General features: G+C 42.8%; 1 protein-coding gene across 23 annotated transcripts in view; it reads right to left on the bottom strand.

Moving 5' to 3' along the window:
• Positions 1-22,181, bottom strand: part of RBM47 (RNA binding motif protein 47) — a 179,607-nt gene that overhangs the window by 80,294 nt on the left and 77,132 nt on the right. The gene's annotated exons all lie outside the window — the stretch shown is intronic.

Here is a 22,181-nt window from a genome sequence, read left to right as displayed (position 1 = left end):
AACTAGAGAGTAGCTCCACACTCGCCGTGACTAGAAAAAAGCCCTCGCAGCAACAAAGGCCCAGCACAGCCATAAATAGATAAAAAAAATTATTTTAAAAAAAACAGGTAATGTGTGGTGATAGAAGTCAGAATAACGGTTACCTGGAGCAGGGTGGGTGGGTGACAGGGAGGAGAAGCACAGGGAGCTTTCTGAGACACTGAAAATGTCCCATACTTTGAACTAAGATTGGTGGTTACACAGGTATACGTAAAAACTCAAGCTGTATACTTAAGAGTTGTTCATTTGACTGCCTTTATGTTACACTTCAATAAATAATATTTAAAATATTTTTCAAAGCACTTATTTGACTTAATCTCATTATATTGAAGTTTCTCCCTTATCGCATTGTTCTAGGCTCTTTTTGCATTTTGTGTGCTCAACTTTTTCACTGGTAGGAAATAATTGTAGGAATAAAGAATTACTCATATATTAAAGTTTCCAAATGATTGAATATATCCACTTAAGTTAGAAAACTTTCTTGGAAGAAAATTCTTTATAAAATGATTTGTGGTCCTCAGTGTCATCTTAAACAAATGTTACTGAGCATATTTTTCTTGGTGAACCAAGGCTATCCTTAGACGTTTACATGGTTGAGCTGGGCTGAAATGAAAGGATGGCTTCAGGGGTCATTGCTTCCAAACTGGGTAACAGTAATTTTTGCCCTTTCCCTGTTATCAGGGGCTATTTTTCATTGTTCTGTGCCTGCCTCTAACCATCCTGGTCCTTATCCTCTGCTTTCATTCATTCATTTATTTGGTACCTGTTTTTAGAATGCCTAATATGTGCTAAGCACTGAACATAGAGTGGTGGATAAGACAGTCACAATTCATGACGTAAGGGGAACTTATTCTTTGGCAGAGGAGGTAAGTATAAAACTAGTGCGATGACTATCTTAAAGGGATAGGAGGATAGGACCTAATTTAAGGGGTTTGGGAAGGTTACCTTGAAGAAGTGACATTTAAGAACTGAGAGGTAAGAACCTAGCCTAGAATGAGACCTTATTAAGCATTTGTTGAATCAATGGATGATTGATCATTAGCCAACAAAGAAGAGTTCTGATTCATTGTGCATTAAGAAAACAGGAATTATAAACCAAGAGCGAGTAGGCACAGAGTGAGGCCCTGATGGACTTAATGGCTTGAATTTTTTTGAATGCTGTGAGGACTGTTCTTTGCCTTACTTAAGACCTTGTATTACTAGACAAGGATTTTTTTTTTTTCCTCTTTTTTTTGGCCCCACTGTGGGCACAAGGGATCTTAGTTCTGCGATCAGGGATTGAACCTGTGTCCCAGTCAGCAGAAATCTTAACCACTGAACTGCCAAGAAAGTCCCAAGTGAAGGATTTTTAATCATTGCTTGACTAACCTATACAAATTCAGTTTTTACCAACACAAAACCAGCCCCAAATAGCCCATGTCTTTATGATGATTCCCCTAGTCTGCCTGATAGTTCTGATCCCAAGTTCCCTTGACTGTGACTTTCCTGGCATGGTCACCCAAAAATCTTGAAAGGTGGGTGTTACTCACCCACACCTTTTCGTGACAGCTCTGTCCAAGCAAGCCGAAACAACCCTGACTCCTTGGGTATTCCTGCACGTTGCAAACCGCCACCTAATTTGGGGGCCAATTACTGTCCCTAGAGATTTTACCTTCATGACATATTACAAACCAAGAGCTTTCTCTCTAAAGGACAGAAGGAGCAGATGACAAAATCTTTGTGGAGAGACTTTACCCAAATATATGCCTGATAAGAACTTCCCAAATGGTAAGGAATCTGCCTGCAATGCAGGAGACCAGGGTTTGATCCCTGGGTCAGGAAGATCCTCTGGTGAAGGGAATGTCAATCCACTCCAGTATTCTTGCCTGGAGAATCCCATGGACAGAGGAGCCTGGCAGGCTACATTCTGTGGGTTTGCAAAGAGTCGGACACAACTGAGCGACTAACACACATATGCCTGATAAAGCCTGCCTGGTACTATTAACATATCACATGGAATAGCAGCAAAGTTTTAAATGCCAGAGATAGGGGCCAATGTATCCAGAGTTTAATTTGACATCTGAGTGGATCCATTAACAAACTGCCCAGTAACTGCAAGAACTCCTAAAGAGAGATGGAAATGTAGACTTTGTTGATCTTAGTTTCTTACAATTCCATACAGACCTTTGGGACTTCTGATTTTAAATAAGCAAACAAAGGAACTGCACCAGGTAGGATTTTCCCAATGAAATAATGGGAAACAGGGAATGGCAAATATCTGGAAATGATTTATTTTTAGACTTTTTTCCAGTCTTCCTGTTCCTCTGATGAAATTTCAGACATAAAACTCTATCCATCTACCTGAGAGACAGTGGAATTAATGCATGAGTTTCTTCACTGGTCAGGATCTATTTTGGATTTCTGCAGTATTAATAACATTGAAGGTTAAAAGTTTGACAGACTCTTAAGCAATCAAGGTGCGTCTATGGGACAGAGACGTAAACAGCAAGTATTCCTACCTCTGTTTCAAAATTTTAAAAGAGAGATAAGAAAAGGGTAATCCACTTGTGGCAAGTTACATAAACTTACAGTGGTCAGGGTAGTGAAATGACTCAACGTAAAATTCAGTATTCTGATACGCATACAAAAACAATCAAATCTGCTATCCCTCAGGTGAACTGAGGCCCTTCGAAATTGTAGATTTAGTCCTATTTGCCTAAATACACAAAGCCACAGTGAACTTTTTCCCATGAAGGAAGTTTCCTCTAATTTTGAAACCATCATTTATTTCAACCATTTTGCAATGACTGGGAACTTGTCAGAAGAAAGACTCTCAGCTTCTGACTGCTAGCGTCACCGGTGAAAAGAGTACTCTAATAATGTTCCTTCCTAATCCGTGCTACAGTCCATGGGGTCGCAAAGATTCAGACATGACTGAGCAACTGAACAACAACATGCTTTCAGCTTAATCCTAACTTTAGTACCGTCTTTATGATTAGGTTTCCTGCCATAAAATAAAAACAGACAAAAGATTCCACATGCTTGTTACATTGCAAATACCATCCGGCAACTTCTTTTCCCAGGAACTGGCCATTACAGTCACCTTCTGGAGTTACCCTTTTTCTAGATTTTCCTACTTACTGTTTGAGTTTTAATCACTAATAACACAGTTCCAAGTATCTGTGTCCACGATATCATTATTACACTTGATGAAATGTAAACATTTAATTATGGCTTTAGTTTTATCGTAGATGCTCATGTTTTCTACAAAAGGAAAAAAAAAAGAATACTTAGCATTCCCAAGAAGCATTGAGTCATTTGTTTCTCTGAAACTATGTATGACCAGGATATAAAGTTATTCCTAGCAACTGTGTTCCAAAAACAAAAATTTGAGGATAAGAAGAGTCATTCAAGCTGACCTTTCATCGGGGCAAGGAGTGGGGAAAAGAGAAAGTTTAAGAGTATTTTCACGAAACCCAAGCCACCATTTAGCAAAAGCTATTCAGGGAGTGAGTCACGGGGTATAATGAAACGCAAATCACAAGGTTACACGTTTCCTCCTAGGAACACTGCACCTGGTTCCGAATTCTTTGCTAAAGCAAATGCTAAGTTCTGATTCAGGCCAGGGGGAAACCTCAAGCACAGGTAGATTTAACCTCCTTCTCTGTGACACACACGTCCCTGGACTAAAACCGAAAACAACATTCAACTGAAACTGAAGATTACAATTATCCAGGGACTCCGATCCACAGAAAAATACAGTTTGCAAAGCAATTCTTTGGCCCCCTTCCTCACCGTTCCTGCCCCTTCAGCAGAAGGAACGCGTATGTAATCTAACATTTTAAACATGTATAAAAACTAAAGTATGAAACGAGTACCTGCCAAACACCTGGAGCTCCCTTTCCCCTGCTGGCTCTCTCCTCCCACACTCTGGCAACGGAATGCCCTTCAAAACCGTGGCTCAGTGCTTTTGGTAAATGTTTTACGAGACACTAAACAGCCTTGTGTCCCACCCTCAGAGCAAACACCATTGAGAGAACACAATATAATGGTCGAAAAGATATCGTGTGATGTGATGTGCAGTAATGCAAATGAACAGGCGGGCTCTATTTCCACACTTCCCCTTAAGGGGGAAAAGAAAATCCCAAACTTCCAAGGGGTGGGTGGGCTAGCAGGAAGGGCTAGCAAGAAGGGCTCGAAGATACAAACTTGGAGTTTTGTGTGTGCGTGTGTGTGGTTTTTTTTTTTAAGCCTCATTATGATAAGCTCATTGTTTTAATCCCCAAGCAAGTCTTGGCTTGTTAAAATGAAAAAGTGTCAAAGGCAGGAGTTAATAAAGGGTAGAGGTCACGAGTGAATCTGTAGAGACCGCCACATCTAAACATGTACCTTGTATTTCTATTTTTCAGAGCAAAGCGGATGCCAGAAAAGCTTTACAGAAACCATCTTCCACAAAAAAAAAAAAACAACGTACTTCCCATTTTCCATACCCTTCAAGTAATTCACAGTTAAAAACCAACTGTGCTCCAAACCAGAAGTTTTGCATTCCATTCAAGTTAACAATTACAACTGGAGGATAACAGAAACTGGCTGGCACTGAATTATTAGCATACCCAAAAGTCAGGTGCCTCTTGGTACCACTAGGGTTAACAAGATAAAGAGAGAGAGCCCAGGGATCATCTGCAGCACACATGAACATCGATGGAGTCTGGAGCTCTTGTGGGCAGCTCGCACCTACCTGCTCTTGGAGCTGAGAAATGAGAAAAAAGAATTATCCCATGACCGTCCAGACAACTCCATAACAAGAGACCAAGGCTGTAGAGAGAAGGAATTGACTTTGGCTTTGGAATCTCACACACAGCCAGGTTAGGCAAATAAGAAAACCCATTTTCTAGTCCCCACCCCCATCGGAGTCCCCAGGAATACCTAGAATTCTTTGTTTCGTACCTTTAGGATATCCAGTGGGGGAGAAAGAAAACTGAACAGGGAATTGCGATCCAGGCTTTTGGGCACACGAGCTGTGTGACCTTGAGCAAATCACTTAACCTCTCTGAGTCTGTTTTCCTCATCTATTAAAAAAAAAAAATGTCTAAAACCAGGAAAGATTTACCCAGAGAACTGACAGCCCTCTTAATCTGAGAGCGTAGAAAATGGCATGTACACATTTTCAAAGCATTTTCAAGGTAGTTGTCCATTTCCGCCCCCCACCCCTTACCTCTATAGGTCCTATCTTGTTTTCAGTTTCCTCAGTATTACAGATGCCTCAGGTTAGTGCTGTGACTAATCCACCTTGGGTGGGTATCCTAAAGGCTATCTGCCTCCCAGGGGCGTGGTGAGCGTACCTCCCCGATCTCCAGCCCAGGCTGCCAGTGCCTGTGCTTTCACAACATTTCTCCTCTTGAATTCATCTTGCCCTCTAACACAGATACCTGCATGCTTGCCTCCCTTTCCCTTTCCTTCTCTCTCTTATTTTTTTTCTCATTTTCTCTTTCCCATCCCCCTTTCTATCCTTCCTTTTTTGCCCAGCTCCTTGACAGAGAGATAATGTGTATGTGGACATCAATTATTCCTATCACCCTCTTTCTTCTTTTATTTTATGTGATAAACAAGCTGGTGAGGGAGTGAAACAGATGTGTTATCATCCAGATTCTACTGAAGAGAGATCCAGAAAGATTCAACAGCCGGCTCTAGGTCACAAGGCTGAAGCTGGACTTTCCTGACAGGCCAGGGTTTCCCTCCTTCACAGCCAGGACCACCCAATGTCCTCTCCTCAGATATGCCTCTTCTCAGAACCTCAAATTCTCCACATGGTATGACTGAGTCTCCCTGCTAATTCTGGCATACTCTCATCTTCCTCCCTCTGGGCTCATCAAATTCTTATCCTATTTGGGGGGAAGGGGGGTCTATCTCACTTGACACCCACAGCCCACCTCCCCTTCTTTTAGCAAACCAAAGAGGAACAAATCTCCAAAGTGACAAACCCACACAACTGGCAAATTATTCACTTCATAGGAGTCTTTCTCTTCATGAGTACCTCTCTTGGGTACCCAAGCCACATTGTACCACATATCCACGTACATGTCAACCACTTTCTAGACTGTAAGGGTAGCCCCCTCTGCATCCTTAGCATGCTGTCCAGTGCTTACGGTTAAGGAACATATTTGAATTCTGAAGAAAAAAAAGTGTGAAGACAGTATCAGAATCCAAACTAGTGCCTAATGGAGTATGACTCCAGGTATGACTTGAGAATTTAGGGTTTTGATGTAGTAGCTGTGTTTTGTTCTGTATTCAAAGAGGATGAGAAAAGTGGATTATAAAAACAAGGAGGCAAATAAATTAACCATCAAATCATGCCATGAAACCAGAACCAACGATTAAATGCCAGACAGGGAAGCCTGGCATGCTGCAGTCCACGGGGTCTCAACGAGTTGGACACGAATTCGCGACTGAACAACAATTACCGGTTACCTGATAAACAATCCTGGTGATCGACAGGGAAGCCTGGCATGCTGCACTCCATGGGATCACCAAGGGTTGGACAGGACTGAGTGACTGAACCGAACTGAACAGATCTACAATCTCATTTAATTTAATCTAAGAGGAGGAGGAGATAGGTTCAGAGAACCTGCCCCAGGGCATGCTCTTTGCTGATAAGGGCAGAGCTGAGAATCAGAGCAGATTCAATCCAGTCATTGCTCTTCATCTAAGCCACTCTCTCCTGCCACAGGGACCCTGGCTCCAAAGAGGATCTGTTGCTCAAATCCACAGTCACCTGTGCATGCTTTGTAGGCTCTACAAGAACACATTTGGCCCTGTTCTTCTACTCCTTTTCCTTGGGTTCCCCAATCCTTCTTTTCACCTTTTCACCCCAAGACAATCTGTCCTGCTCACTTTGAAATCTATTGACAGACTCTACTATCAAGGATCTCAGTCGACCACAAAAACTGAGATATGGATAGTATGGATTTCCCCACTTCAAGTTTATGTTCATTTTTCCTCTATGGCCACAAATTCGATATTTGACTTTAAACACTGTGGGCTGTGTTAAAATTCCCTGTGTCAAATATAGTCCTTGGTGTTCTATTGTATTCAAATATTTCATCTCATGCTGCTCAGAGGATAAATTCTTTGTCCCTGAGAAAGAACTGTGCCTTCCAGGCAATATAAATGTTTGATAATAGCATTTTCCCACTTCCAGCCATGCAATTCTAAGTTGGGTTTTGTGCTATTGTCTTGGGTATGCCAGCATGCGGGTGTCCCCCTGGTACTTCTAACTGCTGAGTTCTGTTAGGGCAGAAAAATCAACCTCTCTCTGCTCTTTCACCAGAGCGTCTGTTGTTCCAGAGGCCCACCTCTAGCTTAGATATATCTGAATCTAGCATGTATTTGGTCTGCAAGATGGTTCCAGATTCTGAAAGGGGTTTTGAGGTCTCTCAGACACTAGTGATAAGAAGGAGGAAGCAGCAAGAGGAGAATGTTTTATTTGGAGCAAGTAAGTCTTGCAGAATCCTGGAGAGGTCTTTACTCCTCTGACTCATTCAAGCCCCTTCAGTTTTCTGGAGAGGGCGTCCAAGAGCATCCTGAAGGCAGCCTCAGACACTTCTGGTCACCCAGCCCAGCCTAAATCAAACCCTAAGAAAAGTCCGAACAGTCCCTGGTTTTCCAAACTGCTTAAGGAAGGAGATGTTGGAACAGATGAGGGGAACACGTGATGAATCAACACACAGTCCATCACTGTCTTTCACTGGGACATGAACAGTTTCACTGGGACCAGAAGGGTCTCAAAGTGAGGTCCCTGGATCCCCTGGGAGACCCTTTCAAAGGTCTGCAAAGTCAAAACAATTTTCTTAATAACACTAATATTTCTGTATTTTTCCACGGTGTTGACATTTGCACCAATGATGAAAAGGCAGCAGAGGGAAAAACTGCTGGTACCCCAGCACAAAAGAAGATAGTGGCAACCAGTTTGCACTAGTAATCACAGCATTTTTCTATTAGCAGGCACTAGAAGTTGTCTTTATTACTTTTTTGAATGTACTTGAAGCAGGAAAATATTGATTCTGTTATTTAATACATCTTGACTCTTGAGCATATATCTTTTTAAATATTCTGTGCGATGAAATGGGAAGCATGCACAAAACACTCTTGCTGCATACTTAACCATGACCATAGGCTCAAGAAAAGTCACATGTGTGACAGTTACAGGGTGAACTACAGCTGCTTCTGTCACAGAACACTATTTTCTTGAAAGAATGACTTGACAGCTAAACTATGGTTATCCAGATACTGGGTATTTGGTAGATACTTTCTGGAAAAACAAATGAAATGTGCCTGTCACTTGAAAGAACACAACTAATAGTATTTGTCTCCAATGAAAAAATTGGAGCTTTCAAGCAAAAGTTAAATTTTTGAAGAACTTACATTCACCACCATGAGCTTAACAGCTTGCCATACTAAATGCTTTTCTGATGAAATTAGCTGTGATATTAGTAAATGTGATTTTTAAAAATATTATATAATGAAATATGTCAATATTTCAATGATCTTCACAACTCAGTAAACCAGTATTTTCCAAATGACCAATTCATAATGTTACAGAATCACACATAGTAAAAGATCCATTCATAGTACAAGTAAACCAGTGGATTTTAACATGAGTAAAAAACTTCACTGATATGGTTTCAGATTCCATACTACAAACTAATCTTTAAGAAATTATCTCTTATAGAGTTTGGCTTTAATAGCAGAGAAGAATGTTCTCAACTATCTGAAAGGTGTATCAAAATATCCCTCTCTTTCCCAACTACAAATCTTTGTGAAGCTGAGTATTCTTTACTTCGATAAAAATAACATATTTCACCAGATTGAAGGCAGAAGCAGATATAAGAATATAGTTGACTTCTCTCAAGCCAGTAATTAAAGAGATTTGCAAAAATACAATGTGCTTTCTATCATCTATTTTTTTTGAAATACAGTTTTTTATAAAATGTTATTTATGTTAACATAAGAAATTCCAATTATTTTTGAAGTACTTAATAAATATTTTTAATTTCTTAGTTTGAATTTCTAATGTGGTAGTTACACAGAAGAACTGTACAAAAAAGATTTTCACGACCTAGATAATCACGATGGTGTGATCACTCACCTAGAGCCAGACATCCTGGAATGTGAAGTCAAGTGGGCCTTAGAAAGCATCACTACGAACAAAGCTAGTGGAGGTGATGGAATTCCAGTTGAGCTATTTCAAATCCTCAAAGGTGATGCTGTGAAAGTGCTGCACTCGATATGTCAGCAAATTTGGAAAACTCAGCAGGGGCCACAGGACTGGAAAAGGTCAGTTTTCATTCCAATCCCAAAGAAAGGCAATGCCAAAGAATGCTCAAACTACCGCACAATTGCACTCATCTCACATGCTAGTAAAGTAATGCTCAAAATTCTCCAAGCCAGGCTTCAACAATACGTGAACCGTGAACTTCCAGATGTTCAAGCTGGTTTTAGAGAAGGCAGAGGAACCAGAGATCAAATTGCCAATATCCGCTGGATCATCGAAAAAGCAAGAGAGTTCCAGAAAAACATCTCTTTCTGCTTTATTGACTATGCCAAAACCTTTGACTGTGTGGATCACAATAAACTGTGGAAAATTCTTCAAGAGATGGGAATTCCAGACCACCTGACCTGCCTCTTGAGAAACCTGTATGCAGGTTAGGAAGCAACAGTTAGAACTGGACATAGAACAACAGACTGGTTCCAAATAGGAAAAGGAGTCCGTCAAGGCTGTATATTGTCACCCTGCTTATGTAACTTATATGCAGAGTACATCATGAGAAACGCTGGGCTGGAAGAAACACAAGCTGGAATCAAGATTGCCGGGAGAAATATCAATAACCTCAGATATGCGGATGACACCACCCTTATGGCAGAAAGTGAAGAAGAACTAAAGAGCCTCTTGATGAAGGTGAAAGAGGAGAGTGAAAAAGTTGGCTTAAAGCTCAACGTTCAGAAAACTAAGATCATGGCATCTGGTCCCATCACTTCATGGGAAATAGATGGGGAAACAGTGGAAACAGTGTCAGACTTTATTTTTTTGGGCTCCAGAATCACTGCTGATGGTGACTGCAGCCATGAAATTAAAAGACGCTTACTCCTTGGAAGGAAGGTTATGGCCAACCTAGATAGCATATTTAAAAGCAGAGACATTACTTTGCCAACAAAAGTCCGTCTAGTCAAGGCTATGGTTTTTCCAGTGGTCATGTATGGATGTGAGAGTTGGACGGTGAAGAAAGCTGAGTGCCACAGAATTGATGCTTTTGAACTGTGGTGTTGGAGAAGACTCTTGAGAGTCCCTTGGACTGCAAGGAGATCCAATCAATCCATCCTAAAAGAGATCAATCCTGGGTGTTCATTGGAAGGTCTGATGTTGAAGCTGAAACTCCAATACTTTGGCCACCTCATGCGAAGGGTTGACTCACTGGAAAAGACCCTAATGCTGTGTAGGATTGGGGGAGGGAGGAGAAAGGGACGACAGAGGATGAGATGGTTGGATGGCATCACCGACTCGATGGACACGGGTTTGGGTAGACTCCGGGAGTTGGTGATGGACAGAGAGGCCTGGCATGCTGCAATTCATGGGGTCGCAAAGAGTCGGACATGACTGAGCGACTGAACTGAACTGAAATATTTACAGATACAACCCACATAAACAAGAGCAGTCTGGGTTCCTCAATAATTCTTAAGAATGTAAAGACAGGGTTGCCAGATTCAGCAAACAAAAATGCAGATCCTAGTTAATTTCTGTTAATTTTTATTTTATATTGAAGTATAGTTGATTAACACTGTTGTGTTAGTTAAATTTGAATTTCAGAGAAACAACAAATAATATTTTAGTTTAAGTATCCATGCAACATTTGGGACATATTTATACTAAAAAAAATTACTTTATTGTTTATCTGAAGTTTATATCTGAGTGTCCTTTATTTTATTTGCCTGTTAAGATGTGCTGAACCCAGAAAGTTTGAGAAAAGCTTCAGTAGACCATGCCCCGCACACATGTGCTAACACATTAACATGTATGTAACACCCACTGTGTACCAGACCCAGCACTAAATTCTTGACAAATACTACCTCTTCAATCATCTCCAAAATCCTATGTGGCAAGTATTATTGAGATCCCTAGTTAAGTAAAACTAGTTATTGGTGGAAGGCAAGACTGGAACCCACTCACTCAGATACCAAAATCTCAACTTGTAACCATTAGGCTTACATTGAAATCTAATGGAGAATCCTAAAGATGACGGGTTTTTCTGCATATTTGCATCTCCAAATTTTAGCAAATCGATTTCTTTTTTTCTCTGTCTCACAGCTGTGTATACATTCTTCTATCAGTAATGATGGAAGCCAAGGCTGTATGTCAGGCAATTCTATCCAGAACTGGCTGTGAGTATTTGACTCAGAGCAAACTTTCCTAATGGATGCTTCCCTGGGCATGACAAGTGCCTTTTTCCGGGCTGGGAATTTCAGAAGGAGCGGTGGTGCACGGCCACTGCTCCTTACTATTAATTGGAAGCTGCTGGGAGCTTGGTGCTGGACTGGAATCATCCTTGAGAATTGGTAATTTCTCCAAATGAATCTGTACCAACTGAAGCAAATGCAACTATTGTTTTAAGTGAGCCAAGGTCCTATTTTTCGTATGACCATGACCCAGGCCACTGGATATATTTAATGAGCTAAGGTTTGACAGTAAACAAACTAGGGAAAGTGAATTTTTTTTATGATACAGCATGGCAGCAAGGGTATATACTCACTGCACCTCAAGATCTGCAAATACAAAAATGAATTTGCTTGCAGGCAACTCCGACCTTCCCCCAATCACCAAGGGGCTTCCCAGGGGGCGCCATGGTAAAGAACCGCCTGCCTATGTAAGAGATGTGGGTTCAATCCCTGGGTCGGGAAGAACCCCTGGAGTAGGACATGGCAACCCACTCCAGTATTCTTGGCTGGAGAATCCCCATGGACAGAGGAACCTGGCAGGCTGCAGTCCATGGAGTCGAAAAAGAGTCAGACACGACCTAGTGACTTAGCATGGATGCCCTCGTCACCTTTCTTCTCCTCCAGTTTCAAGAGTGTGTCGCCCCATCAGCTAGACAGGGAGGAGGGGCTACACAAGTCTAGACTGCATGGCAAGGGGAAGGACCCCAAGGCACCGAAAAGAACCAGGCTTAATCCTTGTGTTTGTATTTACTTATCCAGGCTGCCTATACAATGAGGACAGCAATATTCACCTGGTAAGCTACAGTCCATAGGGTTGCAAAGAATGCAACATCACTGAGTAACTAACTAACTACTACTATGCATAATGAAGTATAAAAAGTGAGAAACATGCAAGGGAGGTAGGGAGAGATAGAGAGAGATACTAGTCTCTCAGACAGGAAAATTTCTTTAACAAAGGGAAGATTTACCTTTCTGATCCTTTGTTTTGTAAATTTGGATTTTTATTAGATGTGAGGCACATCAGATTACACTAAAGGAGGTTGTGTATACAGAAGCCAAGGGTGATAGAACTTAGAAAATTAGCCTGGAGGAGAGAATGGGACAAAGGGAGGAGAAAAAAAAAAGTGTAGATCTGAAAGATTTTCCGGGCAATACTGGAGGGGTTGCCATTCCCTTCTCCAGGGGATCTTCCCCTCCCAGGGTCTCTCACACTGCAGGCAAACTCTTTACTGACTGAGCAACCAGGGAAGTTGGCCACAGGACTGGAAAAAGTCAGTTTTCATTCCAATCCCAAAGAAAGGCAATTGCAAAGAATGCTCAAACTACCACACAATTGCACTCATCTCACATGCTAGTAAAGTAATGCTCAAAATTCTCCAAGCCAGGCTTCAGCAATACGTGAACCGTGCACTTCCAGATGTTCAAGCTGGTTTTAGAAAAGGCAGAGGAACCAGAGATCAAATTGCCAACATCTGCTGGATCATCGAAAAAGCAAGAGAGTTCCAGAAAAACATCTATTTCTGCTTTACTGACTATGCCAAAGCCTTTGACTGTGTGGATCACAATAAACTGTGGAAAATTCTTCAAGAGATGGGAATTCCAGACCACCTGACCTGCCTCTTGAGAAACCTGTATGCAGGTTAGGAAGCAACAGTTAGAACTGGACATGGAACAACAGACTGGTTCCAAATAGGAAAAGGAGTACATCAAGGCTGTATAGTGTCACCCTGCTTGTTTAACTTATATGCAGAGTACATCATGAGAAATGCTGGGCTGGAAGTAGCACAAGCTGGAATCAAGATTGCCAGAAGAAATATCAATAACCTCAGATATGCAGATGACACCACCCTTTTGGCAGAAAGTGAAGAGGAACTAAAGAGCCTCTTGATGAAAGTGAAAGAGAAGAGTGAAAAAGTTGGCTTAAAGCTCAACATTCAGAAAACCAAGATCATGGCATCTGGTCCCATCACTTCATGGGAAATAGATGGGGAAACAGTGGAAACAGTGTCAGACTTTAGTTTTGGGAGCTCCAGAATCACTGCAGATGGTGACTGCAGCCATGATATTAAAAGACGCTTACTCCTTGGAAGGAAAGTTATGACCAACCTAGACAGCATATTAAAAAGCAGAGACGTTACTTTGCCAACAAAGGTCCATCGAGTCAAGGCTATGTTTTTTCCAGTAGTCATGTATGGATGTGAGAGTTGGACTATAAAGGAAGCTGAGCACCGAAGAATTGATGCTTTTGAACAGTGGTGTTGGAGAAGACTCTTGCGAGTCCCTTGGACTGCAAGGAGATCCAACCAGTTCATCCTAAAGGAAATCAGCCTTGAATATTCATTGGAAGGACTGATGTTGAAGCTGAAACTCCAATATTTTGGCCAACTGATGCGAAGAGCTAACTCATTTGAAAAGACCCTGATGCTGGGAAAGATTAAAGGCGGGAGGAGAAGGGGACGACAGAGGATGAGATGGTTGGATGGCATCACCGAATCAAGGGACATGAGTTTGAGTAAATTCTGGGAGTTGGTGATGGACAGGGAGGCCTGGCGTGCTGCAGTCCATGGGGTCACAAAGAGTCAGACAGAACTGAGCGACTGAACTAAACTGCACTGACCAGGGAAGTTAGATAATTAAGAAGTACATTTTAGGAACCAAATCTTGGTGAGAACCTAGAGAGCAGGCCTAGGTAGAGATAGGGTTTGGAGAAATCCAAGAGCCTTTTCCATAGGGTGTCTGAAGGGAACGTAAAAGAGTAATTAAAAAAAAAATTTAAAACAGTCAACTTCACCCTGTGTCTCTGGCCCACATGGCAGGGCTGCTGTCTCAGCTCAGATACCGGCCTAGCCCTGCATCGTAGCCCCTGTGTCTCCTGGGCAGTCTATCTGCATATGTAATCTAGATGCCTCAAGCACTGAAAGGAGTGTCTGCAAGGAGAGGGAAAAGGAAAAGAATAACAAACTGAGATGCAAGCCCGGATCCTGCCTCAGATAAGCCTGGATGACCGTGGAGTGCAGCTTTTCCCTTCAAGGGGCCTTCAGAATTTATTCTCCTGAACGCTGAATGTCAAGGAAGACACAGCCAGAAACTGTGACTCATCAAATTTCCAACATCAAGACCAGAGAGCACAGACTGGATCCAAGGACTGGCTTTGTACTCAGGGTCAAGGCCCCTGCCAGCTTCCAATAGAAAGTGGGTGGAGCCATGGCCCAGCCTTCGTCCCCAGCCCGCTGCCTTTCCCTGACTTTGGCACATGGAGAACAGGGAGTTTTATCCACTGTGCTTCAGCCACAGGCCATTACAACATTTCAGAAAGCGATCTGGCTTGAAAAGTGGTTGGATCTGCACATGAAGGTCACTTACTAGCCGTTTGTGTAGAGCTACATAGTAAATATTTTCAGCTCTGCAGGCCAAATGGTTATATATGTTTCTTTTTCTTTTTTTGAGAAAGCCTTAAAAATGTAAAAACCATTCTGAGCTACACACAAAAACTGGCAGCAGAGTGGGCCTTTTTGCTGGTCCCTTACTTAGAGCCACAGCTAAGGAAAGGCAGCATAAACTAGGGGTTTCTGCCTGCAGTTTGGTTGTTAAAACCATGAGGCAGGGAGTCGCAGCTACTGAAGCCAGAGCCCCTAGAGCCTGTGAGAAGTCACTGCAATGAGAAGCCCGTGTACACAACTAGAGAGTAGCTCCTGCCTGCCGCAATTAGAGAAAAGCCCGCACAGCAAGGAAGACCCAGTATAGCCAAAATAAAGAAATTAATTAATTAAAACAAAACAAACCATGGGGCAGCTGTTACATTGCCTTGTTGCTGACAAAGACTACTAATTCTCCGTCACACTTGCCTGGTCTAACATTCTCTACTTGTGGAGTCATCTTCCCTTTGCTATGACCCTCTTCGAAGAAGAATTTAGCTATAGACCTGGTGCAATCAAACCTTAAAATGATAGTCTTATATAGTCAGAAAATTAGATAAATGGGATGGAATTTTAAATAAGTTAGAATATTTTTAACAGGCTAATTTTCATTTTTCTTTCTGGTGTATCTGTGTGTGTGTGTGTGTGTGTGTGTACATGGCTGCATTTCTGCTTCAAAGTGAACACTCCACACTTTCGTGGTCCTCATACTTGTGTGTGTGCTCAGCTGTGTCTGACCCATTGTGACCCCATGGACTTTAGCCCGCTGGGCTCCTCTGTCCACGGGATTTTCCAGGCAAGAATACTGGAGTATTCTTACTGGGTTGCCACTTCCTACTGCAGGGGATCTTCCCAACCCAGGGATCGAACCTGCATCACTTGCATCTCTTGCATTGGCAGGCTGATTTTTTACCAACTGCACCACCTGGGAAGCATGCACATGTATCACAAAATTCCAAACATGGAAAAATCCTCTGATAGAGCCCGGCCTATAAATGTTTACATCTGGGGAAACTATAACCTTCTTCGGTTAAATGAGATAGTCCAAGTTACACAATGACTAGCAGAAGAGCTGGGGCCAGAAACTTGGTTTCCCAATTTCCAAATTAGTTCTCTTTCTACTACTCTACTTCATTGCACATTGCCAAGTTGGTACTAAAAATTCAATTCAACAAATACTTACAGTATTTCCATATATGCCCAGCACTGGCTTGTGCTCTGGGATACAAAAGAAGTGTAAGAGAAGAGTCCTGCCCAAGAAAAACTTTTGAGCTCATTGAGAAAACAAGGCACACACACATACACACACACACACGAAACAAATATATTGTCTTACATTATTATGTAACTGCAGGGCTAAATGGAGAAGGAAATGGCAACCCACTCCAGTATTCTTGCCTGGAGAATCCCAGGGACAGTGGAGCCTGGTGGGCTGCCATCTATGGGGTTGCACAGAGTCCGACATGACTGAGCGACTTCACTTTCACTTTTCACTTTCATGCATTGGAGAACGAAATGGCAGCCCACTCCAGTGTTCTTGCCTAGAGAATCCCAGGGACGGGGGAGCCTGGTGGGCTGCCGCCTATGGGGTCGCACAGAGTCAGACACGACTGAAGTGACTCAGCAGCAGCAGCAGCAGCAGGGCTAAAGCAGAACTGATAAAGCTTCCTATGATGATAGAACATTTCTCTGTTTTTGCTGTTCAACATAGTGGCCAGTAGCCATATGTGGCTGTTGAGCACTTAAAATGTGGGTAGTGGGGCTTCCCTGGTGGCTCCGCTGGTCGATGCAGGAAGACACGGGTTCGATCCCTGATCTGGGAAGATCCCACATGCTGCAGAGCAACTAAGCCCGTGCGCCACAACCATTGAGCCCATGTACCCCAACTACTGAAGCCCTTGCTCTAGGGCACCTGTGCTCCACAACAAGAGAAGCCACCGCAGTGAGAAGCCAGCACACCAAAACTGCAGAGTAGCTCACGGAAACTAGAGAAAAGCCCGCGCAGCAAAAGACCCAGCACAGCCAAAAAGAAAATTAAATTTTTAAAAATGTAGGTAGTTCTTGGATTCTTTAATCAATAAAAATTAATAAGAGGCGAGAAGAGGAATTCAGGCAAGGCTTTATTAAGACTCCTGCTGCAGCACAAGAAAGTGAGGTGGGGTGAGCTGGTCCCTTAAATGGGGTGAGGGTAGGCACGGAGCAGTAAGACAGGCCAGAGCGGTGCCTTGGGTGGTTAGCCCACCCTCTTGGGGGTGCTGCATGCAGGGATCACGTGTAGAACCCTGCTCTGGCTCCCAGCACCTCAGAAGCAGCAGTTGGCCTTTTTGGTTTTGGCTTTTAGTGTTTTGTTCATAATTTGCCTCAACTGAGGATGTGCAGTTATTTTTAGTTCCTCATAGTTTCTTTGTGTTTTGTTGCTCGAGGAGACATTTGTCCAGGAGCAAGCACTGCAGTAAAAGGTCCCAGGACCCAAGACCCAGACTGTCTCATGACTAAGGAAGTGAACTTTTAATGGTATTTAATTTTAATTCCCTGGTAGCTCAGTGGGTAAAGTCTGCCCGCAGTGCAGGAGACCCGAGTTTGATCCCTGGGTCAGGATGATCCCCTGGAGAAGGAAATGGCAAACCACTCCAGTATTCTTGCCTGGAAAATCCCCATGGACAGAGGAACGTGGAGGGCTACAGTCCATGGAATCCTAAGAGTTGGACAAGACTTAACGACTAACCCACCACCAGAATTTTAATTAAATAACCACATGTGGCTAGTGGCTACTGTATTGGGCATCACAAGTCTAAAAAAGCAGTTAAAGATATGGATGGAAGATATGTAACAGATATCCTGTCACTTCTCCCCCTTGCACCTTTGGCAGAAACCACTGTGGCTCACAGAACCTGTTCCCTCTGAGAAGGGATGAGCTCTCAGGATTCTCCAAATTTTCAATTGTTAGGATCTGGCATATATGGTATCTTCCCTGGTGGTTCAGATGGTAAAGCGTCTGCCTACAATGCGGGAGACCAGGGTTCAATCCATGGGTCAGGAAAATCTCCTGGAGAAATATATAATGAAACCTATTTGCCATCCTTGAGATAAATAGAAGGTGACAAATGTAGCAGAAGAAGGAAGTACTCGGGCCAAGCTTAGAAAGGCAGAGTTTAGAAAGATACAAAGAAAGGGGCAGAGTGTGTGGGGTTCTCCATGGGGAGAACAGCATGAGCAAAGCAACTGATAAGAGTTTCCCTGTTTCCAGAACAAGGTGGATGCTGGGCTGGCCAGAAAGGAGGGGTATGGTGGAGATAAGGGGTCATGCAGAGGGTGGGACTAGAGGAATGAGACCTTTGGATTCCAGGAGGTCAGACTTTTTCTCAAGAGCAATGGGAGCCCCTGAAGGTTTAAGCAGGATAATGACAGGAGAAAAACATGTTTTAAGAATTCAATCTGATAGTGAACCACAGATAGGATTGTATAATGGACACATACATTCAGAGACCGGTAAGATAACAATTGATGTGGTACTAGAGAAGACTCTTGTGAGTCCCTTGGACAACAAGGAGATCAAACTAGTCAATCTAAAGGAAATCAACCCTGAATACTCATTGGAAGGACGCATGCTGAAGCTGAAGCTCCAGTACTTTGGCCACGATTTGGTCGGATTCCAAGAGCCGACTCACTGGAAAAGACTGGGAAAGATACTGGGAAAGACTGAGGGCAGGAGGAGAAGGGGGTGACAGAGAATGAGATCGTTGGATGGCATTACCGGATCAACGTACATGAGTTTCAGCATGAGAGACAGTGAAGGGCAGGGAAACCCGGTGTGTTGCAGTCCATGGGGTCGCAAAAAGTCCAACACGAATTAGCAACTGAACAACAACAAAGAAGGCTATTCTGCTAATGGTTCTTGGTTTTCCTTTAGGAAAGTAACACTTGCTTATTTAGGAAAATGAGTAAATCACTGAAAAGCATAGATAAAAATTAAAACTAGACCTCTACCTTTCACACTCAACCATAGTTGGCATTTTGATGTAGCTTCTTCTAGGCTGTTGTTTTTTTTTTTCCCCTTCCTTGGCTATTGGAATAAATCAGGAATAAAGTTAGGACTAGAACTAGGAAGGTGGTAGTGTGAATAAAGAGGGAAAGGTACAAAAGGAATTTTTAAGTGAGACAGCAGAGTGATGAGTAAAATAATCTCTTCTTATTGGTGTCTAATTAAAGGACAGATGACATTTTTGAGAACTTCTCTAGACCTAAAATGGAACTAAACTGTTTATATGCATGTCTCTGTGCATTTCGGAGAAGGCAATGGTAACCCACTCCAGTACCCTTGCCTGGAAAATCCCATGGATGGAGGAGCCTGGTAGGCTGCAGTCCATGGGGTCGCTAAGAGTCGGACACAACTGAGTGACTTCACTTTCACTTTTCACTTTCATGCATTGGAGAAGGAAATGGCAACCCACTCCAGTGTTCTTGCCTGGAGAATCCCAGGGACGGGGGAGCCTGGTGGGCTGCCGTCTATGGGGTTGCCCAGAGTCAGAAACGACTGAAGTGACTTAGCAGCAGCAGCAGCAGCTCTGTGCATTTTAGTGAACACACATATAGATAGCAGGAGTTGTCAAGACAATAAAGTTTCCTTGATCATTACGCTGTCAATAGCATAGAGTCCATTGTAATCTGTAAGATTTTAGGTGTAAAGTAATTAACGTGTATATTCTCAGCAGTGTTGTAGGGAGGATGTGTAGATGTGGTTCCCGGGACATGTCATGGGGTGTAAACAAGGGATCCAGTCTCAGACAGCACGCCACCAAGCAGTGACAGCGTCTTCCTAAAGACCCAAAGGTTTTTAAGGCCCAAACCATCTTCATAGACCACAGGAAAAAAAACAAAAAAACAAAAACAGCTGCTAGAGAACACAAATTATGCTTTCCAGAAAAAGTCCTTCACCAGGTTAATAAGCAAAAGTGTAAACCAGTGGTTCTCCACATGGGACCTATACGAGACTCAATCCTGGAGTTTTCAAAAAATATTGATGGTTGGGTTCCTCCTCAGACCAATGATATCAGGGTCTCAGTAAGCAGGGCCTATGCATTGGTTTTTTTGGTTTTTTTTAAGTTCTCAAGATGACGCAAGTCTGAAGCATTGGCAGATATCCCGGGGCTAGAACAGTTCAAGGGGTCTGGGGGCAGCGAGTGATCCAGACCTGAATGTGTTCTTAGCCACGCTGGTGAAAAGATGCAGCCAGTTCCTTAGTGAAGAGGAACTAGAGGCCAAAAGAGAACCCACCACGACACTTTTTAATTTGCATATTAAACTATACATAGCTTCTATTTTCAGAGTATACGATCTGTCATTTTCAATATACACGTTCATCATTTTCACTGAACCAAGTGTGACTGAACTCCTGGGGACTGCAGCTAGTCAGTGGACTCTGGCCAATGAAACATGCCTTTCTCTGAGGATCCCTTGCCTTCTGAGGGGCTACTAGTTAAGCAGTGTAGACACTGGCCTCAGATGGACCTCGGTGCGCGTGCCAGCTTTGCTGTGCACTCACTAAAACTCTGTGACCTTGTGTAAGTTACACACTCTGTTTCATACCTCAGTTTCCTTAGCTGCCAAATAGAAATCTTAATGCCTTTATGGGATTATTGTAGAAATTAAATGAGGCCATATAGGTAAAAGGCTTCCCTGGTAGCTCAGATGGTAAAGAATCTGCCTGCAATGTAGGGGACCCGGGTTCAATCCCTGGGTCAGGAAGATCCCCTGGAGAAGGGAATGGCAGCCCACCCCAGTATTCTTGCCTGGAAAACTCCACGGACAGAGGAGCCTAGCAGGATATGTGTCCATGGGGTCACAAAGAGTCAGACACAACTGAGTGACTAACGTTTTCACTTTCATACAGGTAAAAGATATAATACCATTAAAAGACTTCTTTGGTGCCTGGCACAGAGTAAGCACTCAATAAATATTATCATTATTGCCATTATTTATCATTTATTTTCATCATCACCTCTGGGTTCCTTCTAATGCCAATATTTTATGATTCTAAGAGTCGCTGGTGACTGACTGCACAGAAGGAGATTGCCAACAATTAGCAGGTACTAACAAGTTAAGATTTAAATAAAGGCCCAGACTGGATTCAGCTCCCTTCATCCCAGCCTGACTCTTCAATAACGACTTCATTCTTTGCTTAAGCTGTCCCTTATATGTTGCAGATGCTGGTTTTAGTTTCAAAATGATGTCACTTATTTTGCAGGCACAGAACGTGGGTCATTCTTGATGAAAGCAATGTAGTTCTTCTGGTACTGTTATTTCTGGGCAGCACAGACACCTGTGAACCTGGCTGAAGTGAATGTCAGATCTTCTGCCTCCATCTGTCCCTGCTGCACCAACTGCTAACACCTGGGGGCAAACTGCCTGAACGTCGCCACCCCCCACCACCACCACCCCCGCCCCAGCATAATTCTGATGCTTGTCTAATGACTGGTATGAAGACGTTGTTCTTGGAAACTTCGGGGCTGACATTTGAGTGTTGCCCATGAAATTTGCCTAAAGGCCCAATGCTGACATTAGCCACAGATGTCAGCCTCATAACCGTGAAGTGTTCTCTTTGCTTTCTACCATACCAATACCCTCCTACAGAGCATAATGCCATCATCGATCATCATTCTGCCAAAAGACACACATCCTGTTGATGCCCATAGCTTTCTTATTCTTTGTCCATGATGGGAACAAACCTCTTCCTTTTAGGAAGACAGTCCTCCTTTTGTAGGCAAATATCCGCCATGATGTTATTGATTGAGTCATGGCCTACATCCACCTCGCCACCTTTTCATTTTTGAAAATGGGTTACCTTGTTTTGCAAATAGCAAGTCATCAAGCAGGTTGCCAAAGAAACTACTGGCTCTGTGAAACTTTTGTCCAGGTGATGAAATAATTTTAATAAGAGAAATTATCAGTTTGGGATTAGCCACAAACTCCCCATGAAACCCAGTTTTTCTTTAAGAAAGCCAGTTTTTCCTAACGTATGTTGATTTGGGTCCAGAAAACACACCTCAGGATCATCTTAGTTATAGGAATGACATGTCATGAAGTCACTGGTTGATTATATCCACAACAAGCTAAGTGTGAGTTGGGCGTAACTACTTTGATACCAAGTCTTGGAAATTTCTTTGGCATATATTACCATTGGTCTTTATAAATAGCAAAGGACTTTGGCTACACAAAAAGTTACTTTTTGCATAAGTTCTCAACACCAGCCAGCCCCATACC

Source organism: Giraffa tippelskirchi, chromosome 1 (genome assembly GCF_054371585.1).
Source record: "Giraffa tippelskirchi isolate mGirTip1 chromosome 1, T2T-mGirTip1v1.2.pri, whole genome shotgun sequence".
Lineage (NCBI taxonomy): Eukaryota > Metazoa > Chordata > Mammalia > Artiodactyla > Giraffidae > Giraffa > Giraffa tippelskirchi.
This window is presented reverse-complemented; position numbering and strand designations above follow the sequence as displayed.